This window comes from Malaclemys terrapin, chromosome 8 (genome assembly GCF_027887155.1).
Source record: "Malaclemys terrapin pileata isolate rMalTer1 chromosome 8, rMalTer1.hap1, whole genome shotgun sequence".
Lineage (NCBI taxonomy): Eukaryota > Metazoa > Chordata > Testudines > Emydidae > Malaclemys > Malaclemys terrapin.
The window spans coordinates 56,407,089-56,434,609 of NC_071512.1; the positions used below are offsets into that span (position 1 = coordinate 56,407,089).

The 27,521-nt window shown below is 41.9% G+C and overlaps 1 long non-coding RNA gene across 1 annotated transcript in view; it reads left to right on the forward strand.

Annotated features, from left to right (window-relative positions):
- Nucleotides 1-25,462, forward strand: part of LOC128842262 (uncharacterized) — a 29,986-nt gene extending 4,524 nt beyond the window's left edge. Inside the window, exons 2-3 of the long non-coding RNA XR_008445955.1 lie at nt 4,409-4,573; nt 25,310-25,462. This is a non-coding gene — a long non-coding RNA (uncharacterized LOC128842262). The remainder of the gene's footprint in view (nt 1-4,408; nt 4,574-25,309) is intronic.
- The last annotated feature ends 2,059 nt before the right edge of the window (nt 25,463-27,521 follow it).

The window sequence follows — 27,521 nt, forward strand, 5'->3', positions numbered from 1 at the left end:
GATCACTGTAATTTCATCAGGGCAAGGACTCTGTATCTGTCTTCTACACTGATGAGCACATTGGTGCTTAAACAGTAAATAGTACTCATAATAAAAAAGAGTAGTTCTGAGGAAGAAAAAATCCTCAGAGTTTGGATAAACACCTGTTGAGGGGTTTATCTGCACCTGTCTAGACCTCCTGCAGTTTGCCAATACTAGCAAATAGAAAAAAAGGTGAAGCATTTGGAGAAACGTGTGTGTTACTGTTGCCTTCCATGAGCAGCGAGACTGGCCACAAGATGGCATCATAGCACACAAGTGGTGTTCAGCATTTTATACTCACTGGCCATAAGAATGGTTTGAACTTTATTCTGTGGTGTTTGCAGTGTCGCTGTAGCCATGTCAACTTTATTCTGCATATGCAGTGTTGTTGCAGCCATGTTGGTCCCAGGATGTTAGCGATACAAGGTGACTGAATTAATCTTTTATTAGTCCAATAAAAATATAACCTCACCCACCTTGTGACTTTATTATGACATCTAACAAGGTGCTGCCAAAGAGACCTTAAGTCTGACCTCTTTCCCCTAAAACTTCGTGTAGCTCTGATACAACAACAAATCTTCCAGCCTCCCAGATTAGTGCTGCAGTATCCTAACTGAGGAGCTGGGAGCCCCAGGAAAACCCGTCAAGGACTCTGGGTTTAATTGGGACTCTGTGCATATGTGCATCTGCCCTCTCCTTCCCTGCCAGCTCTGTCCTTGTGAGCCTGCAGGGGCTTAAATTGACAAGGATCCTGCACTGTAGTGCTTCAGGCTGAGCATTCTCATCAATTTAAATCCCCTGCCAAGTAAGAAGAACAGAGCCGACAGGGGAGCGGAATCTAAATGAATCAGTGAATACAGCAGAGCTCTGCTTCTCAGTTGCCACATACACTATTCTCATAGTAGAGGATTGTGGGTCAAAAGAGGAAGGGTGGCAAAAAAAATCAAAAAACCCTCAAGCAAAATGAAACAAAACTGACCACTCAGCAGATTCTGAGGACAAGTCAGCGTCTGTGCCTTGTTTTTTAAATTGTCAAAAAAAAAAAAAAAAAAGGGAAAAAAAGGGCTAGATGCCAATTTAGTTGTACAAACTCTATTTAACTTTCTTAAATGTCCAGGTCTGGTGGATGAAGCAGCTGGTGACCTTATGGAACTCTCCACAAAAATACATTTTTGTCAAGTGTACAGCTGTAGTCAATAACACTGAGCCCTTACCTAGCACATCTCATCCTCAAAGCACTTTATAAACATTAGCAAATGGTTTAGTGGTTAAAATACAGAATGGTGAGGGGGCACTGACACAGAGTTTGGGGGAGACAAGGCCCTGCACCCCTGGCTTCCTGTTATTCACCATGACTCTCAGCCAGCCAGTAAAACAGGAGGTTTATTTAGATGACAGGAATACAGTCCAAGACAGGTCTTGCAGGTACAGACAACAGGACCCTCTCAGTTAGGTCCATCTTGGGAGGGGGGGGGCAGGGAGGCCAGAGCCCCATCTGGGCTCCCCTCCATTTTCCCAGCCAGCTCCAAACTGAATTCTCTCCAGCCCCTCCTCTTCCTTTGTCTCTTTCCCGGGCCAGGAGGCCACCTGATCTCTTTGTTCTCCAACACCTTCAGTTGGCACCTTTGCAGAGGAGGGGCCCAGGCCATCAGTTGCAAGGAGACAGGGTGTTGGCCATTCTCTGTGCAGACAGCATCACACTGGCCTCCTCGGGCTCTGCAACAATCACACACCCCTAGACACACGAGAAATGCATTGGGGAAACTGAGGCACCCACACAGCACTCAGAGAAAACATTAAGAACATTCCCACTTCGTCACAGGCACTATTCCCAGCATTGCCCCTCTGATTGTGCCACTGGGCTGGATTGCTCACAGGGACAGTGGCTTCCGATTCTGGGAGCCTAATTTGAAACACTGGGTCTGATTATTTTTTTTTTGGTAAGTGCTAAGCACTCAGAACTCTAGGTGAAGTTAATGGGTGCTGTGGATGCTCAGCACTTGTGAAAGTCAGACTCGACGTGTATCAAATTGGACACGTAACCTGAGGCCCCCAAAGCCATGATCATTTTTGTTAGCCTTAAAGCCAAATTTTTCAGTCCTTAGGAAAAAATGCTATTGATTCCAATGGGAATTTTGCCCGACTAAGGGCCCAGGGTTTGGTCCTATAGTTCTGTCTGTTTTCCTTTCTGTAGAATGGGGCTATAGTACTTCTATACGGCACCTTGCAGAGGCAAGGGGTTGTAAGCCAACAAATTAATATCTGTAAAGTGCTCTGAGTTCCTTAGATTATGCTGTAGGAGTATAAATATTTTATTTATTATGTTTCATTCTGTTTATTCATAAAAATTAACCAGTGCACAGGCTTGGGGAACAATAAGGACCCACAGAAGTCTTCTTTTGTTTTGTCTGGGTGCCCCAGTATCCAGCCAAGAGCTCTTCCCTCTCTTCTACTTATCTGCTTTACTTATGGACTTAACCCTGTACTGGTCAATGGGGGAATTTTCCATCTGTAGGAGGAACACAGGATTTTTGGGCTGCAGCAGTGTGGGGAGTGAGTCTTTAATTTTGGGTGGGGTGGGTGGAGAGAAATCTGTCAAGTGTGTTTAAAATATCTGCCAAGTGTCTCTAAAAAAATCTTTTTGTATGGAATATGGTTACATTGCATAAAAGCATCTTCCTGACATAATACAGTGATAGGCATGGCATTCTCTAGGCATTCCAAACTCATTCCAGTAAAATCTTAAACCACAACACAAACATGTATTCTCTATATATAGGAATCCCTTCATCTACCCCTGAAATGCAGCCATCTCTAGGGCAGAGAGCAGTTGCCATTTAACAGTGCACAACAGCACTATACAACTGTTTATGGAAGGAAGTGAAGAGGATTATTGTATTCAGTTAAAACTACAGGGTGAATTTAACTGATCAGCATATCGTTACTCAAGTTGGAATTCGGCCAAGACATAGGCCATTTGTTCTTGAGGGAAATATACCAACTGGTCAGGACCTCACTTTTACATCTTCTCCAAATACTAGATGCGATCATGTACCTCTTCAGAATCTGGCTCCTTACACCCCAATCTATCCCAAGTTTGCCAATTTTGAGTGCAATTACTGATATTGGTTTTATTTACTTAAAATAATAACATGATTTATCGAGATTTCTTTTGCATCAAAGGAAATACACAGATTCAGGGTTATATAGAGCTAGGCAAAAGTTTATCCAAAGTATAGATATAGTTCCAGAAGTGTGATAGTGAGTTTTTTCTCCATTAATTAGCCAAATTAAAAAGCCAAAGTCTGCTTTCTCTAGTACAAATATACTTATGTTTACATAAGGGCAATCTTGTATTCCCCCTCTAAGTAATGCACTTTGTACAAGAATGCCCCCCCCTTTATTTATTTATTTATTTATTTATTTATTTTGCTGCTGAACCTTTGAGAGTTGAAATTCTGTAGCATTTCTTAGCACTGCCTGGTTCAAAATAATCTCTACTGGAAAGCATTTTACACATGACTTCATTCAGTAATAAGTTTATCTGAGTTCAAAGTACAGACGGGTCATGTGATCCTTAGACTTTAAATCTTAATCTTTAAATATAAGATGTGGGGGGGAGAGGGGGAGGGGAGGAAATAGCAGGATGTGATCCAAAGCTGTTTTTGATTTAATGCTTTAGTTTCATTTGGAGACTTGGGGCTGGATCCTGCAAAGTGCCCTCAAGTCCCATTTGTCCTAGTGTTTGTGTCTCACTGTTTTCACACAAGTGTAACTTCACTGACTTCAGTGAAGTTACTCCCAGTGTACACTGGAATAAGTGAAATTAGAATCAGACCCATTGATCCCAATATTGTGGTGAACAGTGGAGACTGTAACAAGGGGAAGATGACCTGGCATCTCCTATTTTGGTATTTGTAGCAGCAGCAGCAATAGACTGCTGATGGAAAATATTGTTGGGAGCTGGAGAAAAGTGAAAGCCAGGGTGCAGAGTTTGTGAATTCCGTGCATGCAAAAATAGAAAACAGCTTTGTCTTTAACAAGGAACACCAAAGCTTCTTAATCCTCACCTACATTGCACCAAATATTTCAGTGCTGGCCTTCCTTTGAGCAGACTGTGCTAATGATACTGAACTGTCTGGTGTTTTTTATGAAATTGATGGTGGAGACTGGGGTGAAGATACTTAATACATTTTCAGTGATGAATTACACCAGGATTTGCAAATCGGATGCGCAGAATGAAAAACTGGTGCAGTGCACCACTTAGCCTCCAAGTGATTATTCATTATGGGATAATATCCATAACCAGCTTTTTAACATAGATTTAAAATCATCAGGACATGTTGCCATCTTTGCAACTTGCGCTATTTTTTTTTCCCTCTTAAAGAAACAGGCTGTTCCCTCCACCCAGTGTTTTGTCCTCCTGAGGAAGAGTACAGACATATCTGAGAGAGCCCCATAGCCTTTGGGCTTGAAAAAGACAACATATATGTGTTTGAACCAAAGATCACCTAGGAAGGCTCAGTGAGAAATGGGAGCCTGAAGAGAGATGGTAAGTCAGTGTAGTGAAGAAATCACTATTTCTAAGGCATGTTTTATTTGCTCATAAAAATTCTGATCAAGGCTCTGATCCTACAAAAGAACAAATGAGAGTATTCCCATTGATGTCATTGGGACTGCTCTTGTGCATAAAGTTAAGCACATGTGCAGGTCTTTGCAGGATTGGAGACCAAAGTAGTAATGCCCGCTAAAGCTAGTTTGTGTATTGTACGTGGGATGAGAACAGACCTCTAAGAACAGTAATAAATACTGTAGAAAGCTAGCCAAATTCATACCTGGTTTACCTTAGAGATGAATTTGGCTCAATGTGTGTTTGGTTGAAAGTGTGTAAATGGAAGCCAGAGGCCAGATACCCTGAATCACAAATTCCGATTTTAGGATTCTGCATCCTCTCAACATAAATAAATTTAGTTCTGTGCATTTTGCTCTGGCAGTATTGCCAAACCCAAGCATTCAAAAATCACAAGTCAAGCACTAGAAAAATCAAGAGATTCTTAAAAATAAATGGGGAAGAGGGGGAATGGTTTCTTTGCCTTCTGGTGCTGGAACGTTTAGGTTTCACATTTTCATGCTTTTCTCTTTAGCCACAAGGGCTAGAAAATTATCTTTTGGGTTTTTTTTTTTTTTTTTAAAGGACAGCTGAGCTTCTTATGTAGTAACCTGATTCCACCATCTGGGACTCTAACAAAAGGACCAAATAATGTGAGACTCCCATTACAAACCACCCAGATTTTAAAAACCTCAGCCCTTTCCATGCTATATGAACATTAAAGTGCCCATGATATTTTTGTAATGTTAGGGATTTGCCAACATTTTTCTTTTCCCATGCTGGTGGGTGGTGTGTTGCCACTCTCACGTTGTCAACTCCAGCATGGTTCTCTGTGTACCAGTGTAAGGAGGTGAGGCTGGAAGATCTGCTGCTATACAGATAGGCTTTCCTCCCCACTGTGACATCGATGGGCACATTTTGTATCTGGGACTATTGCATATACAGGCACACACACACACATTTCTTTTTAATTGAATGGGTTGAGGATCTAGCCCCTGTTGACATCAGCTTGTCAGTGGAGGGAGAGTAGTTTGCTTCACATCACTAAAGATACTGAGCCTGATTCTCCTCTTATTCATACCAGTATAAATCAAAGCTAACTCTATTAAAGTCAGTGGAGTTACTCTGGCGTAAATGAGGTATGTGATCAGAATCGGATCCTGAATGCGTGTTGGTTCCACCAAAGTGTTGCTTAGCCTTATCAATCCATATGAGTATATTAATTTAGGAGGTTCTGCTTTCTCTTTATTGAGAACAGTATCCATAAGTGATGTCACTAGAGCGGGCTGGGAATTGTTCAATGAAATGCTTTTTCATCAGAAAATGCTGATTTGTCAAAGCTGAAACTTTTTGTGGAAACTTATTAGTTTCAACAAAAAAATTGTCAGGAAGGCTTCTCAGGTTCTGGATAGTATTTAGAGAGACCCCTATCCCCCAGAATAGCCAATAGCTGGGTGGCTAGAGTGCTCATCTGGTGCTGATCTGCATCTCCCACATCCCAGCCAATTAGCTATTCTGAGGTGAATATTTCTCTACTTCAAATTTTTGAAAGGTCTAGTTTTTGTTCTGATGCAGAATGAAAGCAAATGCTGAAACCTCACATTTTATTTGCAAAAGTGAATTTTTGTTTTTGGGCCAGCCCTACGTGTCACATCCGTGGTTGGTAAAGATCAGAACTATGGATATATATTTTTTTATTTTTACCTTACAGAAAAAGCTGTCTTGTACTATATATTTGGCTAGTGATATCTAAAATGAAGCAACAGCAACTGAAAGCTGTACAAAGAATTTACTGAACTTGTGCACAGTTATTTAAATGGGGATTGCTGAACAATGACGTATGCTAGTGGCGTGGGAGTCCAAGTGCTAAATTGATGAATTACTTGTCAGTGTCCTATTTCTGGCCAAGTATAATAAATGTTCTAAAAACAATATGGAATCATAAATTGAACTGCACAAGACTCTTCTTTTTACTCTGGATTTTGCTTGAGGGTGGTGCTGGTAATTTGGTTAGAGATTTGTTCATTTTTGTTTAAATTCTGGGGCCATGTTCTCATCTTGGCCACTGCAGGGAAATTACAGAGTAGTCACCTGATGGAGTTACTCTGTGTTTAACCTGATATCAGAATCTGGCCCTGAGTTTTTAGAGTTATGTATATGTGCTCTGAAATTGGAATTGAGCACATTATAGAAACCAATAAATACATTAAATTATTGGCTGAGCTGAAACTATGTTTGCCACATGATTTCTGTTCAATACTGGAAAAGTAATGAACAAAGATTTTTTTAAAACAAATAGATGGCAATTGCCTCTGGCTGTGCAAAGAGATTAAACCTGAGAAAATGGAAGATAACATGTATTCCAGCTTTGAAAGACTAGTCAAATGAAAAGGCAGAAATTGTCCTATATGAGCAGTAGTTTATAAGATGAACAAAGCTGTGAATTTCTGTATGCTATTGGAGGAACTGATTGCTCAAATAATGGGCAATAGAGATATCATTAGGACGTTTAAATGAGTTGTGACCTTCCCTAAGGAGACATGATGGAGCAAACCGGATTTTGTTTTGGGTTAAGAGTGTTTGTTTGCTGTTTGTTGCTTTTAATTTGCTCATAAAAAGGTAAGGTGTCTCCTTTACTCCCCTCAGCTCCTACTCAATAAGGTGATGACTTAAGTCACAGGTTGAGAAGCTCCTCCTAACTTATATAAATTATCAATGTTCAGTTTAGCTGAAACTGACTTCTTTAGGTCAGATTTCCCTCTCAGCCTATGGTAATCCAGTGCCCTTACGGTGCATGTGTTCGGAGACAGAAGGTGTAGAGACCTGGGGAATATATTAATTTATTTGGGGCAGGGACCACAATAATATCTGCGGGCTGGATCCTACTCCCATTAAAATCAATGATTAAAAAAAGCTGCCATTCATGTCAATTGGCTGCCATTCACGTGAAACAACTAAAGAGCAAAGAAACTGAGAACTAACAAAAACATGTAATTATAAATTACAAATAGTTATTATGCTGGAAAGCTGCCACCATTGTACCACTCTTTTATTTAAAAAGGGGACGGAAACATTAGGGTGATACTTGGACTTGCAAACCAATGAGCCATATCTCAGTAGTAGAAAAAGTAATTAAGAAAATAATTAAAGATCTGGGGTCACATCCGTAGCTGGTGTGCGTCAGGGTAGCTCCATTGAAGCTCAGGTGTGGCCTACACTACAGAGTGAGGTCGACGCAAGGCAGCTTACATCAATCTACCTATGGAAGAGTCTACACTTAAATTTCACTGCCTCCCTGCGCCAACTTAATAACTCCACCTCCATGAGCTGCGTAGAATCAAGGTCAATGCTGTTAGGTCAATGCAGTGCCAGTGTAGACACTGCATTGTGTATATCAACTGTTACGAACTGTCAGGAGCCGTTTCACAATGCCCTACCCTGACGGCACAATCAATACAAGCGCTCCTGGTGAGGATGCGCACCACCGATGCAAGGAGCAAAGTGTAGACATGCACAAGTGATGTAATTACTGCGGCTGCTGTATGCCGTCATAAGTTAGGTCACCTTAATTTTGTAGTGTAGATGTGGCCTCAGTAGAACTATGCCAATTATAGCAACTGAGGGCTTGGCCAAGAGTTACCAAAAGCCTGCCTGAGTATCATGGCAAGCAAGGATGTTTATTTTTATTGTCCCTTTATACGTACTTATGAATAGCCTCTATGAATATACAAAAATAATTCAAGAATATTGGGTATACTTCTTGTCTCACATTGGTGTAAATCAGGACAGTTCTTTTTAAATCAATGAAGTAAAACTGAGATCAAACTCGAAATCATCAATGATATCAATCAGGCAAACCAACATTAGCTAGTGCAAACAAAAGGACAACCCCACCTAGCAAAAAAACAAACCCTAAACTAACCCCACAGAGAGAGCCTGAATAAACAGAGAGGCCCTGTTGCATCAACACACTCAGTGTTGTGCCAAGGAGAAAGGGGATATCAGAGCCAGGGGCTCCTCTTGGGGAACACCCTGTCAGCAAGCCCCCAGAGATGTTTAAACATGGCAGCTATGAGCTTGAGTACATCAACTGATCCACTCCAGGCTCTGCCTCTCTAACTTCTTGTAATTATTTACAAGAGTGGGCACTGGAGAACCAGGAGCTAGAATTATTTAGACATTTAAAAATTATTTAGACATTTTGATACAATCTGTAAGAAGATGCTGTTCAAGAAACTTGGTGTTTAGGGAACGAGAGAGAAAATCCTGTTATGGATTCAAAACTGATAGGAAGCAAAAATTAGGGCTGCCCAATCCAAATTTTTGCAAGGCTCAGTGAGGCATAGGTTTGATGTTTCAATACAGGCCTATGTCTAATCTACTCATTAAGGAACTGGAAGGAGAGTGAATAAGACAGAGAGGTAGCGTTTCCTTATTTAACAGGCTTGCATTATTGCAGTATATGAAGATGAGTGTTCAGTAGAAAGTAATACAAATTCAGGATTTTTGCTGAATCTGTAATAAAGAGTGAGGTTTTTTTTTTTTTTTTTTTTTAACATTTAGTTCCTATTGTTGGTTAGTGTTATTTTAGTCAGTGAAAATATAAAGCATGTTTGGAGAACTGCCAGGAAGACACAATTTCAAAACATGGCTGTTTTCTTTCAGTTTAGCAAAAGGTTAACTGTTATCTTTGGTTATCTCAGGATCTTAATCCGATAGAGTGATGCCCTTAACATGGGTGGTGTGAAGTGGCCATGTGTTCTTTTAACAGCTGACAAGAGAATGGATTGTGTTTTTGCCTATTGCACTGAAGATTGCTATATGGGCTACTAGAGGGTTATGTGCATAAGCTGAGTTGTATTCATTACTTCGATGTGCAGTAAATTTCAACAAGAAATCGACTGAATATCCTATTTCTAGAGTGTGCCAGTTCTAGTATTTGTGTTAATATTTACCATGGCTTTTAAAAAAAGATTCATGGAGACATTTGTGGATCTGAAATAACAAGAGACCTCGGCTGCTCCTGATATTATTCCTTGCTGGTGACAATCCAGTGAGATGGCTGAGGCAAAAAAGACAGTGAAAACATAAACACAAATAAAAAATATTTATTCTGGTTCCTGTGGAACAACAGCTTAAATTATATCAATGGAATAATGGATTTCATCTTTAAATTCCTATCATTTGCCAGTTTTACACAGTGAGAATTGCATGACCTCATTTAATTACATATGTCATTTCTTTGCCAGATCTGTCACTTCCTGTGCTTTCAGCTTGGTGTCATGCTTAGTGTTGGTGGGTTGACCTCACAAGGTTCAGAGTTCAGATGCAGATCAAATAAACACCAAAGTTATTTGTTCAAATCAGACTTCTTGGGTCTGTTTCTGTTTGTGATAAAAGTACCACAATAACAGCCCCTCTTTTGGTGTTTTGGTATTTCTACCCAAACATTTCAGAAACTCCAAAACCGTTGATTCTTCGGTTCTAGAAATTGACAAACATTGGGGTAAGAGGTATCTTACTTCTGAATCAATTTCCCCATTTCTAGATGTGTTTAAAATAAAAAATTCTTCAAGAATAATGATCCTCCATACTGCTATAGCATCTTTCATCCAAGGATCCCAATATGTTTTACACACATTAATGAGTTATACCGCACAACACCACTCTGAGCTATGTATACGTTAGGCCTGATTCTCATTTATACTAAGGCCCCTTTATACCACTCTGAGCAGTGTCAAGGGACTTAGTGTAATTGAGAATCAGGCCCTCTTATCTTCATTTTACAGGGGGAGGGGGAGGGGAAACTGAGACACAGGTAATAGCCTTGCAAATATTTGTTGCCCAGTGAGTTAGGGACTAGGCTAGGAACAGAACTTAGTTAATGCAACTCCCAGATTTGTGTCTGAGCCACAAGACCATCCTGCCCCAAAGCATACAGAATGCAATTCCTTCCAAAGGCCAATTCTTATCCTTGCCTATGTCAGTACGGCAACTCTACTGAATATGTGCTCATAGCAGATACAGGATGCAGATCTCTCTGGCATCCTACCCTGCCCACCCCAGCCCCCCAAATCTGGCCTTAGGAAATAAGAACAGCTATTGCAGAACAAATCAATAGCCTGCCTAGATCAGTATCAGATCTGCAACAGTGACCAGTTTCAGATGCTTCAAAGACTCCTATAGCCTTTCATAATTCACTGTATTGTGCAGTACTCTCCTGTCAGCTGATCAGGTTCTGCCCTGCAGCAGGAGCTTTGATAGCTCATATAATTTTCATCTTAGGTAGTGTACTGAAGATATGATTCTTATTCATATAAGTATCTAATCCTTGATCAAAGCTCACTAATCTTGCTTGTTGATGCTCTGGCTTTGAATGTGCTCAGACCATAGAGGTGAAAAGATTTATTCACCCCCCTTATATGCTTTTGTGAGTCTTGTATTAATCAGCATGTTGCTTACCGCTGTTTATTATATTTACATGTTTTCAGCTATTTGTGTACAAAATACACAGCCTGATTCCTTCCAGACAATTGTACTGCAGGCTTCTGGGGGCTTGTTTACAATGCAGCGGATGGTGACTTACATTCATAATTCTCACTATTGTTAGTAGGGGTTACATATGCAGCACATCCTGCTAAAGCTGTACCCCACAAAATGAATGGGGAAGGTTGGGCAGGGAGCATATCCCCCTATGCAAGCAGCATGGCCGGATATCTTCATGTACTTAAGTATCGGGGGTAGCCGTGTTAGTCTGTATCTACAAAAACAACAAGGAGTCTGGTGGCACCTTAAAGACTAACAGATTTATTTGGGCATAAGCTTTCGTGAGTAAAAACCTCACTTCTTCACGAAAGCTTATGCCCAAATAAATCTGTTAGTCTTTAAGGTGCCACCAGACTCCTTGTTGTTTTCATGTACTTAAGAGAGCTACATAAGAATGGCCATATTGGGTCAGACCACTGGTCCAACTAGCCCAGCATCCTGTCTTCTGGCAATGGCTGATACAAGATGCTTCGGAGGGAATGAACTGAACAAATCAATTGTTAAGTGATCTGACCCCTATCATCCAGTCCCAACTTCTGGCATTCAGAGGTTTAGGGACACCCAGAGCATGGTATTGCGTCCCTGACCATCTTGGCTAGTAGCCATTGATGGACCCATCTTCCATGAACTTATATAATTGTCTTTTAAACCCTCATATAGTTTTGGCCTTCATAGCATCTTCTGGCAATGAGTAAATCTTTTAAATACTTCCTTACTTTTCAGGAGGGTCAGGAAGCTTAATTCACTAATAATGTTTGTGAAGTGCTTTGCAATCTTCTAATAAAAAGTGTCTTAGAAGTGCTGAGTATTATTAATTGTAAAAATAAAAAAAGCTGTGGTGTCCAAGACTCTGCATGAGTTTATTGGGAGTGCTTTGTGCTGCTGTGGTTTGCCTACAAAGTTAGTGCATAACTGTATGTAATTCAGTGTTCTGTACATGGTGCTTTGATACACGTCAGCATGAAAAGTACAGTGTAAAACCAAATTCCATTCAAAGGAAAACTAAAACACATTTGATAAAAAATTGCTAGACAGTCACCTCATACTGTCTGCAAAGAAGCCAGGACTGTTTCTCTCTTAGTATGAGAGAAGGGTCTAGCTGTGATATATTAAATGCTTAAAGAATTGGAATGCACTTCTTTTTCTTTAAGATTTCAAATGCTTGAGCAGGACTATGTCTGGGTTTCTCATCAGCTCTTCATAATACCTTGGGTAATCCATAACAACATTTTCAAAGGCAATGCAAAATGACTTGTGTGTGTCTATGTTTGATCCTAGATTATGTTTTCCTAAGGTTAAGGATTAAAGTTTTGACAGATGTGGGTGCTGTCTAATTGGCCCCTTTTAGCTCCCTTTTTCTATACAAGGGTTTGATAGCTCAATTTGTGAAATACAGCATCTCCATTTTGGTACCAGTCTGGAATGCACCAGATGGAATATTTTGCTGCCTCTCAGTTTCCTAGTCTGCCCAGGGATGGTATATCGCTTTCAGTGCACAGGACAGAGGATATTCCTGCTCTGTATTACTGTAACTGACACATCATTTCAGCCCCTCTCTGCTTGCACTTGGATTGCAGGATAAGACCATTTTTTAAATTTAGCATGTGGTTTTCTCCTCTTTCTTCCCCTCCATCCGCATCAGCACGTCTTTTCCCATAATCCACCATACCGGCTCTTGACAGTGTTTCTCCTCATCCTACCCTGCAGCCTTTGAGGAGGGACCTTTTCCTTCATCTGGGTCTGGCAGACACAATTGCACGTGGAATCTCTATATTTGTGGCACAGTGAAACACTGCCAAGTAAAATTAAACTGGTTAAGCAAAATGACAGATTTAAAATGAAAATACATGAAAATGAGCCGTGTTCATAAACACGAATAGCTGGTAAATATAAATCAGCTTTTAAATTGATTGCAAGTGTATAGCTTTATTCTGTTATGGATCAGGCATCATGCACTGAGTCATAGACAAATTAGATTACCCACCCAGCACATGATTTGAATTGTAGTGGCTGTAGTGGTGTTCTGTATGACGCATACTTCATTTGCTTGGAAGAAAAAAAAATCTGTTTAGTTTACTAATTCATAATAATAATTTGGTATCTACTGTACCTTTTGTCTTAGTATTTCAGAGCACTCTACAAACATTAAGGGTAAGCTCTTTGGGGCAGAGTCCATGCTGTCATATGTGTTTGTACAGTGCCTAGCCCTAAGGGCTTTGAGCTTGGTTGTGCCCTTTGGACACTACCATAATACAAATAATAAATAAGAATAAGAACATTGTGCCTAGCCCTGCCTGGGTGCGTAAGGGTGGAGAGCACAGAAGGAGACTCCCTCCTGCATAGGGTCTGAACACAAATCAACAACAGCCCTGAAGGGGATCTTCAAAAAGGCACTGCTAGGTTGGTTGGTTTGGAGGCAGAGCAGGGATAGTGGGTGAAGAACATGATCCGGCCTTAAGTAAGCTTCACAATGCCCATCTGAGATAGGGAAGTATTACCCACCCTTTAATAATAATGGATACATTTAGGCACAGGAAGGTCATGTGACTTTCTCAGAGTCACACAGTAGGTCAGTGGCAGTCCTGATTCCTAGGGTTACCATCCATCCGGGTTTCCCCGGACATGTCCGGGTTTTTCAGCTTTAAATGGCCATCCGGGGGGGATTTCTAATCAAGTAGAAATGTCCGGGATTTCCCCTTTCCCCTCATGCAGAGTGCGGCGCGGCTGCTTGGACGCCTGGCCTGATTGAAAGCTGCTCGCACCCACTAGGGCCTCTAGCAGCCAGAGTCCCTCCTCCCCCACAGAGCAGTGCAGCACTGTTTGAGTCCAGGTGGAGCCTGCAGCTCTCCCTCTGCCTGGTGAGCGGGGGGAGCAGGGCAGGTGGCAGGGGGGTGTAGAGGCTGCAGGGGCAGGGCAGGCAGGGGGCGCAGTGGCTGCAGGGCGAGTGGGGAGCAGGGGGCACAGAGGTGGCAGGGGCAAAGGCTGCAGGGCAAGGAGGAGCAGGGCAGGCAGGGGCATAGAGGCTGCAGGGCGAGTGGGGAGCATGGAAGCACTTAGCAACCCCCAACCAAGATCAGAGCGGGAGGGAGGAGGGGGAATGCGGGGTGCTCAGAGGAGGGGGCAGAGTTGGGGCAGGGACTTTGGGGAAGGGGTTGGAATAGGGGCGGAAAAGGGGCGGGGCTGGGGCAGGGCTGGGGGCGGAGTTGGGGCAGGGCCGGGGGCGGGACCGGGGCCCTGTGGAGTGTCCTCTTTTTTAAATGTTTGAATATGGTAACCCTATGATTCCCAATCCTCAGTCCTAACCAGCAGACCACTTTGCCCCTTGTATTGTACTCACTATTGTTACCCCTTTTGACCTGAGCGCTTAGCCAGTAATCAGAGTCTTGCAGAGTGCCTCTGGTAGGAGGAAAAATTGATGATGGAGTCAAATATTTCTTTCCTACAATCCTGTTTATTTACAAAAAATGTACATAAAGTCCTGTTTCCCTGAACATTATAGGAAAGAAACAACAGGAGAGAGTTTCTTTGCTCACAGTTCCCAGCCTTTTTCTAGTAAGCACTCTTCCCAAAAGCTCTATCTCTTAGCTTTTTCTCAGGATCATCTTCTCTGGCTATCTCTGGGGTTTTCTTGCTGCCTTCTCTGTGGTGTTTCTGCTCATTGTCTCTCTCTCATACTCGGCTCCATCAAACTATATTCAGCCCTCTGTGTTTGCATTTAGACCTGAATGAAAACATCTGACTGCATGACTCTCAACTCCGATTCCTGCACATTGCAGGCCACAGAACTTGACCCTAGGGTTGCCAACTTTCTAATCACACAAACCGAACACCCTAGTCCCGCCCCTTCCCTGAGGCCCTGCTCCCCGCTCACTACATTGGGATGTTTGAGGGGGTGAGGGCTCTGGGGTGGGGCTGGGGATGAGGGGTTTGGGGTGTATGAGGGGGTTCCAGGCTGGGGGGTGGGGCCAAGGGATTCAGAGTGCAGGAGGGGGCTGCGGGTTGGGTTGCAGGAGAGGTTATAGGCTCTGGGCTGGGGGTGCAGGCTTTGGTGTGGGGCCAGAGATGAGGGGTTCAGGGTGTGGGAGGGGGCTCTGAACTGGGGCAGGGGGTTGGAGTACAGGAGGGGGCTCCGGGTTGTGGGGGAGGCTCAGGGCTGGGGCATGGGATTGGGGCTCAGAGTTGGAGTGCGGGCTACATTGGACGGCTCTCGGTCAGCGGGGCTAAGGCAGGCTCCCCACCTGTCCTGGCTCTGCACTGTGCCCCAGAAGCAGCCAGCAGGTCCAGCTCCTAGGTGTGGGGGGGGCGCAGGAGGCCCTGCGTGCTGCTCTCGCACACAGGCACCCCTCCCCCCATCTATTTCTGGCCGTGGTTCCTGGCCATTGGGAGTGTGGAGCTGGTGTTCGGGGTGGAGGCAGTGCATGGAGCTATGTGGCCCCCCCGCCTAGGAGCCGGACCTGCTGGCCGCTTCCAGGGCACAGTGCGGTGCCGGGACAGGTAGGGACTAGCCTGCCTTAGCCCTGTAGCACCGTTGACCGAACTTCTAATGGCCTGGTCGGCAGTGCTGACTGGAGCCACCAGTGTCCCTTTTCGACCGGGCGTTCCGGTCGAAAACCAGACACCTGGCAACCCTACTTGACCCACCCATTCCTGTAATAGGCCCATAACCTCTGGCTGAGTTACTGAAGTCCTCAAATCTTGGTTTAAAGACTTCAAGTTAAAGAGAATCCATCATTTACTCTAGTTCAAATCAGCAAGTGAATGGTGCCCCACTCTGCAGAGGAAGGCAAAAGAAAAAAAGAACCCCAGGGTCACTGCAGATCTGATCTGGGGGAAAATTCTTTCCCAATCCCCAAAATGGCAGTCAGTTAGACCCTGAGCACACAGTCATAGACCTGGGAAAGAATTTTCTGTTGTAACTCAGAGCCCTCTCCATCTAGTGTCCCATCTCCAGCTGTTGAAGATATTTGCTAATAAAAGTTGCAGATGGGTCATATGCCACTGTAAGAAGTCTCATTGTACTATTATCAAGCTCAGTCTTGAAACTAGTTAGATTTTTTTGCTCCCATTACTCCCTGTGGAAAGCTGTTCCAGAACTTCACACCTCCAGTGGTTAGTTTAACTTCAAACCTAAATTTGTTGACTGACAGTTTATATCCATTTGTTCTTGTGCCAATATTGGATCTTAACTGAAATAACTCCTCTGAGATATTTATAAAGCAATCATATCTCTTATTTTGTTAGGCTAAACAAGTCATGCTTCTTAAGCCTTCCCTCATAAGGTGGGTTCTCCAGTCCTCTGATCATCCTAATAGCCTTTCTCTGTATCTGTTCCACTTTGAATTAATTTTTCTTAAATATGGGAAATCAGAATTGCCTGCAGTATTCCTGATGAGGTCTTACCAGTACCCTCTGTAATGGTAATAACAGTTCCCTATTTCTACTGGAAATACCTTGCCCGATGCATCCTAGGATTACATTGGCCTTTTTCATGGCCACATCACATTGGCGGCTCATAGTCATCCTGGGATTGACCAATACAGCCAGATCTTTCTCCTCTGTCTCTTCCAACTGGTACATCTCCATCTTATAGCAAAAATTCTTGTTGTTAGTCCCGAGAGGCATGACTTTGCACTAAATACATTTCATTCCATTTCTATTTCTTCAGTTTTAAAGGTCATCAAATCTTCTTTTATGATATTCTGGTCCTCCTTTGTATTGGCAATACCTCCCAACTTTGTGCCGTCCATAAACTTTATTAGCACATTATCACTTTTTGGAAATGATAAATAAGATTGATCCCAAAACTGATTATGAGGAACTCCGCTAGAAGCCTCCCTCCAGCCTGACAGTTCACCGTGAAGCATGACCTGTTGCAGTATCCTCCTTACCCACCTTTCAATTCTTGTATTAATCCTCATCTTCTTCTCCAATTTAAATAATAATTTCCCATGTGGACCTGTATCAAATGCTGTACTGAAATCCAGATAGGTTAGATCTATTGCATTTTATTTGCTAAAAAATCGATTATCTTGTCAAAGAAAGAGATCAAGTTGACTGGAATGATCTACCTTTTGTAAAACCAAGTAGTATTTTATCCCAGTTATTGTTTACCTCTATGTCCATAACTACTCTCTCTTTCAAAATTTCTCCTAAGACCTTGCATACACTGAGGTCAAATTAACAGCCTTGTAGTTTCCCGAATCGCTTTCTCCCCTTTCTTAAATTTAGATACTGTATTTGCAATTCTCCAGTCATAGGGCACAACCCTTGAGTTTACAGATTCATTAAAGATCCTTGCTGTTGGGCTTGCGATTTCATGTGCCAGTTCCTTTAATATTCTTGGATGGAGATTATCCAGGGCCCGTGGATTTGGTCTCATTAAGCTGTTTGAATTTGGCTTCCACCTTGGATGTTGTAAATTCTGCTTCTATACCTTGTTCCCATTAGCCACCCTACCACTGTCCCCAAACTCCTCATTACTCTTATTAAAAACAGAGGCAAAACATTCATTTAGGTGTTGCGCCATACCTAGATTATCGTTAATCTCCATCTCATCCTCAGTGCTTAGTGATCCCACTTCTTCTTTCCTTGTTTTCTTTTTACTTATATGGTTAAAAAAACTTTTACTATTGGTTTCTATTTCCTTTGCAAGATCCAGCTCTGCTTGGCTTTTGGAAATTCTCACTTTTTCTCTATGCTTTCTGATCTCCAAGAAGTAGCTTTCCTTGCTGATCCCTGCTTTCATTTCTTTCTCTTAATAACCTATCTGAGATGCTTGTTAATCCAGTTTGGTCTACAACCCTTCCCTTTGAATTTTTCCCCTTGCTTGGGATGCAGGCTTCAGATAGTTTCTTCAACTTTGACATACCATAATTCCAAGCCTCCTCCACATTCAGATGTTTGAGCTCTTCAGTTTAGTCCCCTTCCTTAGCAAATTCCCTTAGTTATTTAAAGATTGTCCTTTTGAAATCAAGTTCACAAAGGTTCACCAATGGTTATTAGCCAAGATGGTCAAGGATGCAGCCCCATGTCCTGGGTGTCCTAACTTCTGGCAAACAGAGACTAGGGTGTTGCTATCAGGGGATGGATCGCTCAGTGATTGCCTGTTCTGTTCATTCCCTCTGAAGCATGTGGCATTGGCCACTGTCGGAAGACAGGATACTGGGCTAGATGGACCTTTGGTCTGACCCAGTCTGGCTATATTTACGTTAAGGACCTTAGTTGCAGACATATTTTTGTTTATTCTTCCATTTAGTTTAAACTGAACTAACTCGTGATCACTCGAACCAAGATCGTCCTCTACAACCAGCTCTTCTTTGAGGTCCTTGCTCGCTACTTAGCAATACTAAATCTAAAATGGCATCACCTCTTGTTGGTTCAGTGACTGGTGAAGAAATCTGTTGGATTTCTATCTGGGACCTACCATTATTAGTAGCACTTGTCCTCCAATCTATAGCTGGAAAATAAAACATTCCCATAATCCCACAACTCCCAGTATTATTTATTTCATTAAAAATATGAAAGAGGTCTCTATCCATATCCAAATTGGATTTTAGGGGTCTGTAGAAAACCCTAATCACTGTGCCAGTAGAACCTCTCTTACTTTTCTTCCCCAAAAGGATTTTGACCCACATGATTGCCTTAAATATCACATGGTTTTAAAAATAATATATGTTGTGTTTTTTGTTTGCCTTCTGGTGTGGGAGTCTTCAGCGTTCATGTTTTCAAACGTTTCTCCACAATTATGAGGTCTAGAATCTTACTTCTCTCTCTCTCTCTCTCTCCTTATGATTTTTCAGGTAATAACATGGTTCCATCAGCTGGGACTTTTAGGAAAACGTGAGATGTCATAACACATGCAATAAAATTGTGAAATTTGACAACATGACACCCATCATTTATTTGTGTTTTGTCTGGTGCAAATTTGAATTAGTAACATATGTACTTGCAAATCAGTACTGCAGATTATATATATATATATATATATATATATATATATATAATCTCTCTCTCTCTCTCGCTCTATTATATATATATATATATAATATATATATATATATATATATAATCTGCAGCACTGATTTGCAAGTCGGTGATGACATAGTGCAGGGGTCGGCAACCTTTCAGAAGTGGTGTGCCGAGTCTTCATTTATTCACTCTAATTTAAGGTTTCGCGTGCCAGTAATACATTTTAACGTTTTTAGAAGGTCTCTTTCTATAAGTCTATAATATGTAACTAAACTATTGTTGTATGTAAAGTAAATAAGGTTTTAAAAAATGTTTAAGAAGCTTCATTTAAAATTAAATTAAAATGCAGAGGCCCCAGACTGGTGGCCAGCACCAGGGCAGTGAGAGTGCCACTGCAAATCAGCTCGCGTGCCGCCTTCAGCAGGCGTGCCATAGTTGCCTACCCCTGACATAGTGCATAGGCCAGTCACATGACATTATTGTTTAATTTTTATTTTACAGTAGTGCCTAGAGGCTTCAGTCAGGTTTGGTGCTAGGTGCTCTTCATATATACAAAGATATGATCCAGTTTATTAATCCATCAGTCTGTCATTAAACACAATCCAATTCCCCTTGAAGTTGACGGGAATCTTTCCACTGACTTCAAGGCAGCTGAATCAGGCCCTTAATCTATTAGATCTGTATTATCATTAGACTTTTAATACATTTATTTAAGAAATGAGCCATAAAATAATGTTTTCAAAAGGCATCATGTCTTTCTTTGAACCCTGAATGAATCCTTGTTATTTTAGCTCCAGTCTTGGGGGGGGGGGGGGGGGGGGTTAACTAGGCCACCAGGCCTGAATGGAGAATAGGAAGGATAGGAAGTCATTCCAGCTGTTTTCCTTTTGTTGGCACTCAGCGCTCAGAGCAGGAATTGCTGAGCAAAGAACATCATTTCCCAAGAGAGGTTCATTGGGGTAGCACAAATGCAGTCTGGCTGTTTTTTAATTAAAAGCTTCTGCCAAATACTATCATGGGGAGGGGGTGGAGGGAAAGGGAGGAATGCATGAAGACTGGAGTCCACTTGGAAAAGAGAGGAACCTGCCTCAGAAAGCAGCAGAGCAGAGTGTTTTTCTCTTCTAAACTCTTGCTATTTAGCATTTTAGCATAACCAGAAGAGACCTGCTTCTGCCCTCCTCCCCCCACAAATCTGTTTTGAGTATTGCTTCTCAATAGAGAGACTAGGTTGGAGAAGGATTGTGCAACTTTGGAAATGGTTTTGGATCAGCTAGTGGAACAAAAAATAAGCAAATTCCTTCTCTAAAGAGGTTGCCAAATTATTGACTTACACATCATGCTACGTTATAGCGATAAATACACATCTGGTCCTGGTGTACTGTGTGTCTAAACCAACTTTTAAAGCAAAAAAGTGCAGTGATTTCTTTGCTTTTGCCTTGCTCTCCAAATAAAGTTTAAGAAAACAAACCATAAAAAGTAACTGAATGGTGTTTACCGTGGGATACAGCGCCTCTTCACCTCTAGCTTCCTGGTTTTAATCCAGAATAACTCCGTAATGACCGAAAGCTATGACCACATGATGGCAATTTGGTGGCCAGCGTGAAATGGATTTGATGGTTTAATTCCAGTCCTCAGTTGACAGATGTCCACATCACAAAACCCATCGCTATAGGTGATACTATCTGGTACTCCTTATTGGTAATCTCGGCAAAGAGATCAAGGACAGATTTGGGTTTAGGGACTGAACTGTTCTCTTCAAGGTGGCAGTTTCAGGTAGGAGTTGAGGCATATAGGCAAGGCATTCTGGCAAAGCTTGCATTGCATCAGTTTATGCTGTGTATCTTTTTGGTGACTTGAGGACTTACTTTCACCCCTGCCTTGGAGGTGTAAGTCCAGTGACTTACTGGTACGCTGGGGCCAGCTCTGGCCCCCGGAAGGGGCAGGGCCTAGGGCGGAAGGGGCGGGGCTGAGGGGGTCAGAGCCAACCCCAGCCTACCCTGTAAGGTAAGTGCCCCTCCTCCTCCCCCACCAGGGTAGCAGCAGGACCCTGGGCCCTTTAAATAGCCCACAGAGCCCTGGGATAGCTGGAGGCTCCGGGGGCTATTTAAAGGGCCCAGGGCTCCTGTGCTTCTACTGCCCCGGTCCTTTAAATAGCTGCTGGAACCCTGGGGAAGCGGTGGGGCTCCAGCGGCTATTTAAAGGACCAGGGCGGCAGAGGCAGCTGGAGTCAAGGGCCCTTTAAATAGCCCCTGGAGCCCCCCACTATCCCAGGACTCTGTGGGCTATTTAAGGGGCCCAGGGCTCCCCTGCTTGTACCGCCCCGGCCCTTTAAATAGCCGCTGGAGCCCTGGAGTTGTGGTGGCGGGGCTCCAGCGGCTATTTAAAGGACCGGGGTGGTAGAAGCAGTGGGAGCCCCGGACTTCTTAAATAGCAGCCAGAGCCCCACAGCCCTACCCCAGGGCTCCAGCAGTGGGGCTCTGGTGGCAATTTAAAGGGCCTGGGGTGTACCGGCTTACTTTCACCTTTGCTCCAAGGCTTCCAGTCTGGGTCTGCTCACCAGTACTAAAAAAGGGGAGAAAATCATGTGCCTCCTATATAGCAGTATGGAACACCTACCATTAGCCTGCTGGAATAATAGTTTATTTTAATGCATTTTGACCACCAGGATCTGGCAAGAGCATATCTATTATCCCTGCAAGTGACTCATACATTTTTACGTCTGCAGAAAGATTTTGTGTTCATTTCATTTTTAATGTTACTTCACTTTTAAAGAACACCACCAAGTCCCTTTTTTCTGTAGTCTGTCAGAATTTTTTTTCATCCAGAATTATAGACTGACTTAACTGAAAATAGCTTAAGAAATGATCCTGTCTCTAGCACTCAGATACCCAGCTCCCAATGGGGTCCAAACCCCAAATAAATCCGTTTTAAAGCTTATACAGGGTAAACACATAAATTGTTTGCCTTCTATAACACTGATAGATATGCACAGCTGTTTGCGCCCCCAGGTATTAATACATACCCTGGGTTAATTAATAAATAAAAAGTGATGTTATTAAATATAAAAAGTAGGATTTAAGTGATTCCAAGTAAAAACAAACAGAACAAAGTAAATTACCAACAAAATAAAATAAAACACATAAGTCTAAGCCTAATACAGTAGGAAACAATGCAGGTAAATCTCACCCTCTGAGATGTTCCAATAAGCTTCTTTGACAGACTAGCCTCTTTCTAGTCTGGGCCCAATCCTTTCCCTGGTACAGTCCTTGTTCCAGCTCAGGTGGTAGCTACAGGATTTCTCATGACTTCAGCCTCTTTTGTTCTGTTCCACCCCCTTATATATCTTTTGCACTAGGCGGGAATCCTTTGTCCCTCTCTGGGTTCCCACCCCTCCTTCTAAATGGAAAAGATCGCATGTCATTGTAAGACTTCATTACCCACTTGCCAGCACACAGGTATACAGGAAGACTTACAAGTAAACAGAGCCATTTACAATCAATTGTCCTGGTTAATGGGAGTCATCAAGATTCCAAGCCACCATTAATGGCCCACACTTTGCATAATTACAATAGGACCTCAGAGTTATATTTTATATTTCTAGTTTCAGATACAAGAATGATACATTTATACGAATAGGATGAACACACTCAGTAGATTATAAGCTTTGTAATGATATCTTACAAGAGACCTTTTACATGAAGCATATTCCAGTTACATTATATTCACACTCATTAGCATATTTTCATAACATCATATGGAGTGCACCGTCACACGCTGCTTGTGCAAATCAACACAATACACTGTAGATTCTCTCATGCTGTGTGATGTTTTTTAACTTTTTGCTAACTGGTGGGGTTTATAATTATTATTTTTTAATGTTTAAAATCTAAAGGGCATTCCTCACCAGATCACTTTGGGGCTTCAGCTGCCTGAAATGTTCCGTTACTGTGCTCATCTATTACAGTAAAGGGCACCCTGGAAATTCCTAACATAGGTACTTGCCATTGTCCTTTTTAATACACAAATGTTCTTATAATGCATTAGGGTATTTTATAATTTTTAATTTTTTTCCCAGGCAAACAATTATTCTTGACATTTCTGTTATGTTTGTATGTGTAGCTATCCCTCAATCCTCTTTCTATTTTTATTATATAATTATATATCTCATTTTCTTTTGTGCTACCTACTATTCCAAATTTGGGTTCTCTCTAACATCTCCCATCATCATGGTATCCAAATGCAGAAGGATTTTCCTCTATAACGCTTCCTTTTGGGTTTTGTTTTGCTTTTTGGTCTTTGGCTGAATCTTAAGGAGGGTTCAACTGTTCAGGAATAAGCTGAACGTTCACAGCATGGTCAACTTCCTGTAATTGTAGGATGTCTCTAGCATTGTGCACCTTCCTGTCTTTTGTTTCAGTGTGTCTTTATTTAAAGTGGAAATAAAAATAGATGTCAGATGGCTGGAAATAGAAAATGAATATTTTGGAATCCGAGCACAAATGCGTTCATAATAATAAACAACTTAATCCCAAAGGACCCTAAAATGTTTACAAACGGTGGTTCAAAACTTGTCACTTACAAGTAATTCTGTGGAGGTCCATAGGAATACTTGTGTACAAAAGGTGAACCAGATTTGGTCCTGTGTACATACTCCAGGACTGTAATGCAGCTGCTAAACAGCAAAGAGCACAAGTGACAAGAAGGAAAGTTTTGGCTAAGGACGCTGGGGCATACTGTTCCCAAAAGTACAATTGGATCTGATAATAGCTTAGCCAAACAGATGGGACCAAAGTTTGTGACATCTCATCTAAGGATCCAAACTCATTGGACTGCATAATATTCTGTTAGCCTACATCAGAAGTGCAAAAGATTGAGTTGATGGGATTTGACCCTGTGGATCCATATTATTATTATTATCAGTGCCAGTCAGGATTGGGATCTCATTGTGCTAGAAGCTTTACAAATACATAGGAAGACACAACCCCTGTCCCAAAGCACTTTCAATCTAATTTAAGGCAAGATGTGGTAAGGGTGTGTAGCAACCAGGAGGGATGTGGGACAGAGAAACAAAGTATCAGAAATAAGAACATGCATTTAGATAGGCTAGATGCATAACTTGATCTATGTCATTTCAACTTTTGTTTTTAACAGAAATAAACATTAGCAGTCCCCACTGGCCCTTTACCTAGCCATTATGAATTGGTGATCTCTTGTAGGCATCACAATAGAAGTAGAGCTTGAAGAGAGATCTGAAGAAGGAAAGGACAGTGGTTTTATCAGCTAGTTCAAAGTAGGTGTTCCATGCATAACGGTGGCAGAGAAGAAACCATGAATATGATGGTGGGAGAAGCAGACCAATCAAAGGTCAAGCGTGGCATCATTGGTAGAGTGGATGAAGCTACAGGGATGGGAGGCCTCAAAAAAGAGCGAATCAGTAGGGAGGAGCAGAGTTGTAAGGGCCTTATAGGTGAGTACTCGATGATTGAATTCAGTGCAGCAGAAAATGGGAGCCAGTGATTCAGAGAGGGGATGTGTTCAGAACCATGATCGAGGAAGACCATTTTAGCAGTTGCATTTTGAATGGACTGGAGCAGGGGTGATGTCTGGTGCTAGGGAGGCCAGAGAGGAGGAGTTTGCCGTAGTCAAGATGGGAGACAAGGACCTGGGTAGGAGTTCTAGCAGTGTGGACAGAAAGAGAAGGCTGGACTTGATAGGTGTTCAACCTACCTTCTTAGTCTAGATAGGATCTTGTTTGAAAATGTGTTCCCAACCTGTTTTCCTAATCTAGACATACTCTTATGGAGGAAGAAGCAGCACGATGTGGACACAGCTTGCATGTGCAGTACAAACAAGAGGGAGGAGTCTGATATGACACCCAGGTTGCAGGCCCTAGTGGCAAAGAGGTTAATGGTGCATTCAACAATGACAGAGAAAGAGGGGAATTGGGAAGGTTGGAAAGTGAGATTTGAGGTTTAATCCACTATGCCATCCACTCTGACCAGTGGCTTTCTATGTAACTAACGAATATTGCATGTGCCTGCCTCCATATCTAAACAATGACTATATTCAATGGATTAATCTCATAAGAAAGAGATCATGAGAACATATGAGGAAATATGTTACTGTTTGTATTTAAAACACCTCTCCCTTATTTCTTTCACACAGATACAGAATTCCTCCTGCAAGTATCTGATTCTGCAGAGATTTAATAGAAGACTGCACAAGCAGCATCTAGAAACAAAGCTCCCACTAAGCCTGGAGAGTACACGGCACTGATGTATGGACCACTATACCCGAATATGGGATACTTTAGAGATGGAGGAGGTAAATCAACTGAAGGTGACAAATTGTTATTGCTGTGCCTTTTTTACCCCGTCTAATTTAACAGATCCATAGTTTTATTCAGAATCATGATAATCAATAAACAGGGGAGGCCCTAGACTAGCTGCCAGCAGCTGGCGCCCTAGGCGAGCCATGCAATCGGCGCCCCCACCCCCAAGCCCCAAGGGCAGATCTAGGCTGAGGTTTTTGGTAAATTGGAAAACGTTTTGCCCCCTTTTTCCTTTTAATGTTTTGTTTTTGTTTTTTTAAACAGAGGCTTAATTATTCAGTTTGTCCGTCCATCTGTCCAACCAATGTTTCTGAGATCAGTTAAAATAGATGCACAAAATTTTCAGAATAGATTTGTGCATGACAGCTAGATGATATTTCAGTCCGATTTCAAATAAAAATGCATTAAAATGTTAATTATAATTTTTATTGTTACAAATCCAAAATCATCCATTATGCTATAAATAAGAAAACTCTTCAATGAACTTCAACCTGTATTTACAAAACACTCAGAATAAAAAACATTCTGTGCTCTTAAAACATGACTTTTCTTGCTTTAAGTTTTGAAAATTCAGTTACTAGTTCTTTTAGATCCAGTTTTCCAGCTATTTCATGCTCTGTTGACATTGTGGCAAGTCCAACAAGTCTCTCTTGCACCATTGTTGAACGCAGATATGTTATTATCAATTTTAACTTTGAGAAGCCACGTTCCCCACTAGCTATGGAAACTGGCAAAGTTAAAAGAATGCGTAGAGCTATAAAAATGTTTGGAAAACTGTCAGAGTTTATTTTCACAAACAAGCTTCAGTACTTCTTCAGGAGTGGAATGTTTCTTAAGTCGTCTTGAAAAAGCCTGAAGCTCACTACACAAATCTGTAGCATCAATGTCTTTTGAATTTTCATGAGTCAATGCCAACTCCAGTTTTATACAAAATTCTCTTACCTGTTTTGCTGTTTTCTTTTGCAAGCTGTGGATATCATATAGAAAGCCAAATACTGACTCTAGCTGCTGCATCTGTTGAAATCTTTCGTCAACCGAGTGAATAGCAGTATCAAGGACTGTGAAGTAGAAATTCACTTTGAACCTTTGTTTTGGGTTCTAAATGGGTATGTCTCGTCCTTCATACAAAAACTGCTGTTTCTTTTGCTGAATGTGAACTGGATCTGGTTGGAAAGTCTCTTTCTTCAGCACACTCAAGAGAATCTACCAGTGTTCTTTCGAACTCTTCATCACTTCTGAATTTCTCCAGAATATTTTTAGTTTGCTGCAGTTTTTGAATTGCAGAATGTATGTTCAAGTTCCTTTCCTGAAGCTGCCTACTAGTGAGGTTAATCTCGAAAAGGATATTATACCACAAAATGAGTGAAGTCACAAATTTGAACTTGGAAAGGCCATTTGCAAGAGCTTCTGCATCTGAACGTGCCATATTGCCAGATGATCCAGTAAAGGTAGTAGCATCAGAAATTTCAGTTAGGGCATCATAAATGTTTCCAAGTTGATAGCGAAGTCAAAGCATCAATGCGACTCTCCAATCTTGTCTGACCAAGTGGTTTCACAGTCAGAGAATTTGCATGGCGAGTCAGAATCTCCCAATGGCGTGTTGAGCCTGGGAAAAACACATAAACACGTTGTACCAGGTCAAAGAAACTGCTTGCCTCCAAACAGTATCTAGCAGCATCATTGACAACCAAATTCAGAGAATGCGCACTGCAAGGAATGAAAAAGGCCCTAGGATTGATTTCCATCATTCTCCTTTTCACACCATTGTCTTTACCTTTCATATTACTCCCATTATCAAAGCCTTGACCACGTAAGTTTTCAACAGATAATGACATTGTTTCAAGCTCTTGTAGAATAGTTTCAGTCATAAATGCTCCAGTTGTCTCCTTCAGTGGTACGAAACCCCAAAAATGTTCCTTTATGAGCACTTCAACATTATCTTCATCTGCAGACTTTTCCATATCTACAAAACAAATGATCATCATCATTTTGTTCAACATGACTCACATCTGGTGTACAGTCCAGTATTATTTAAAAGTATTTTGC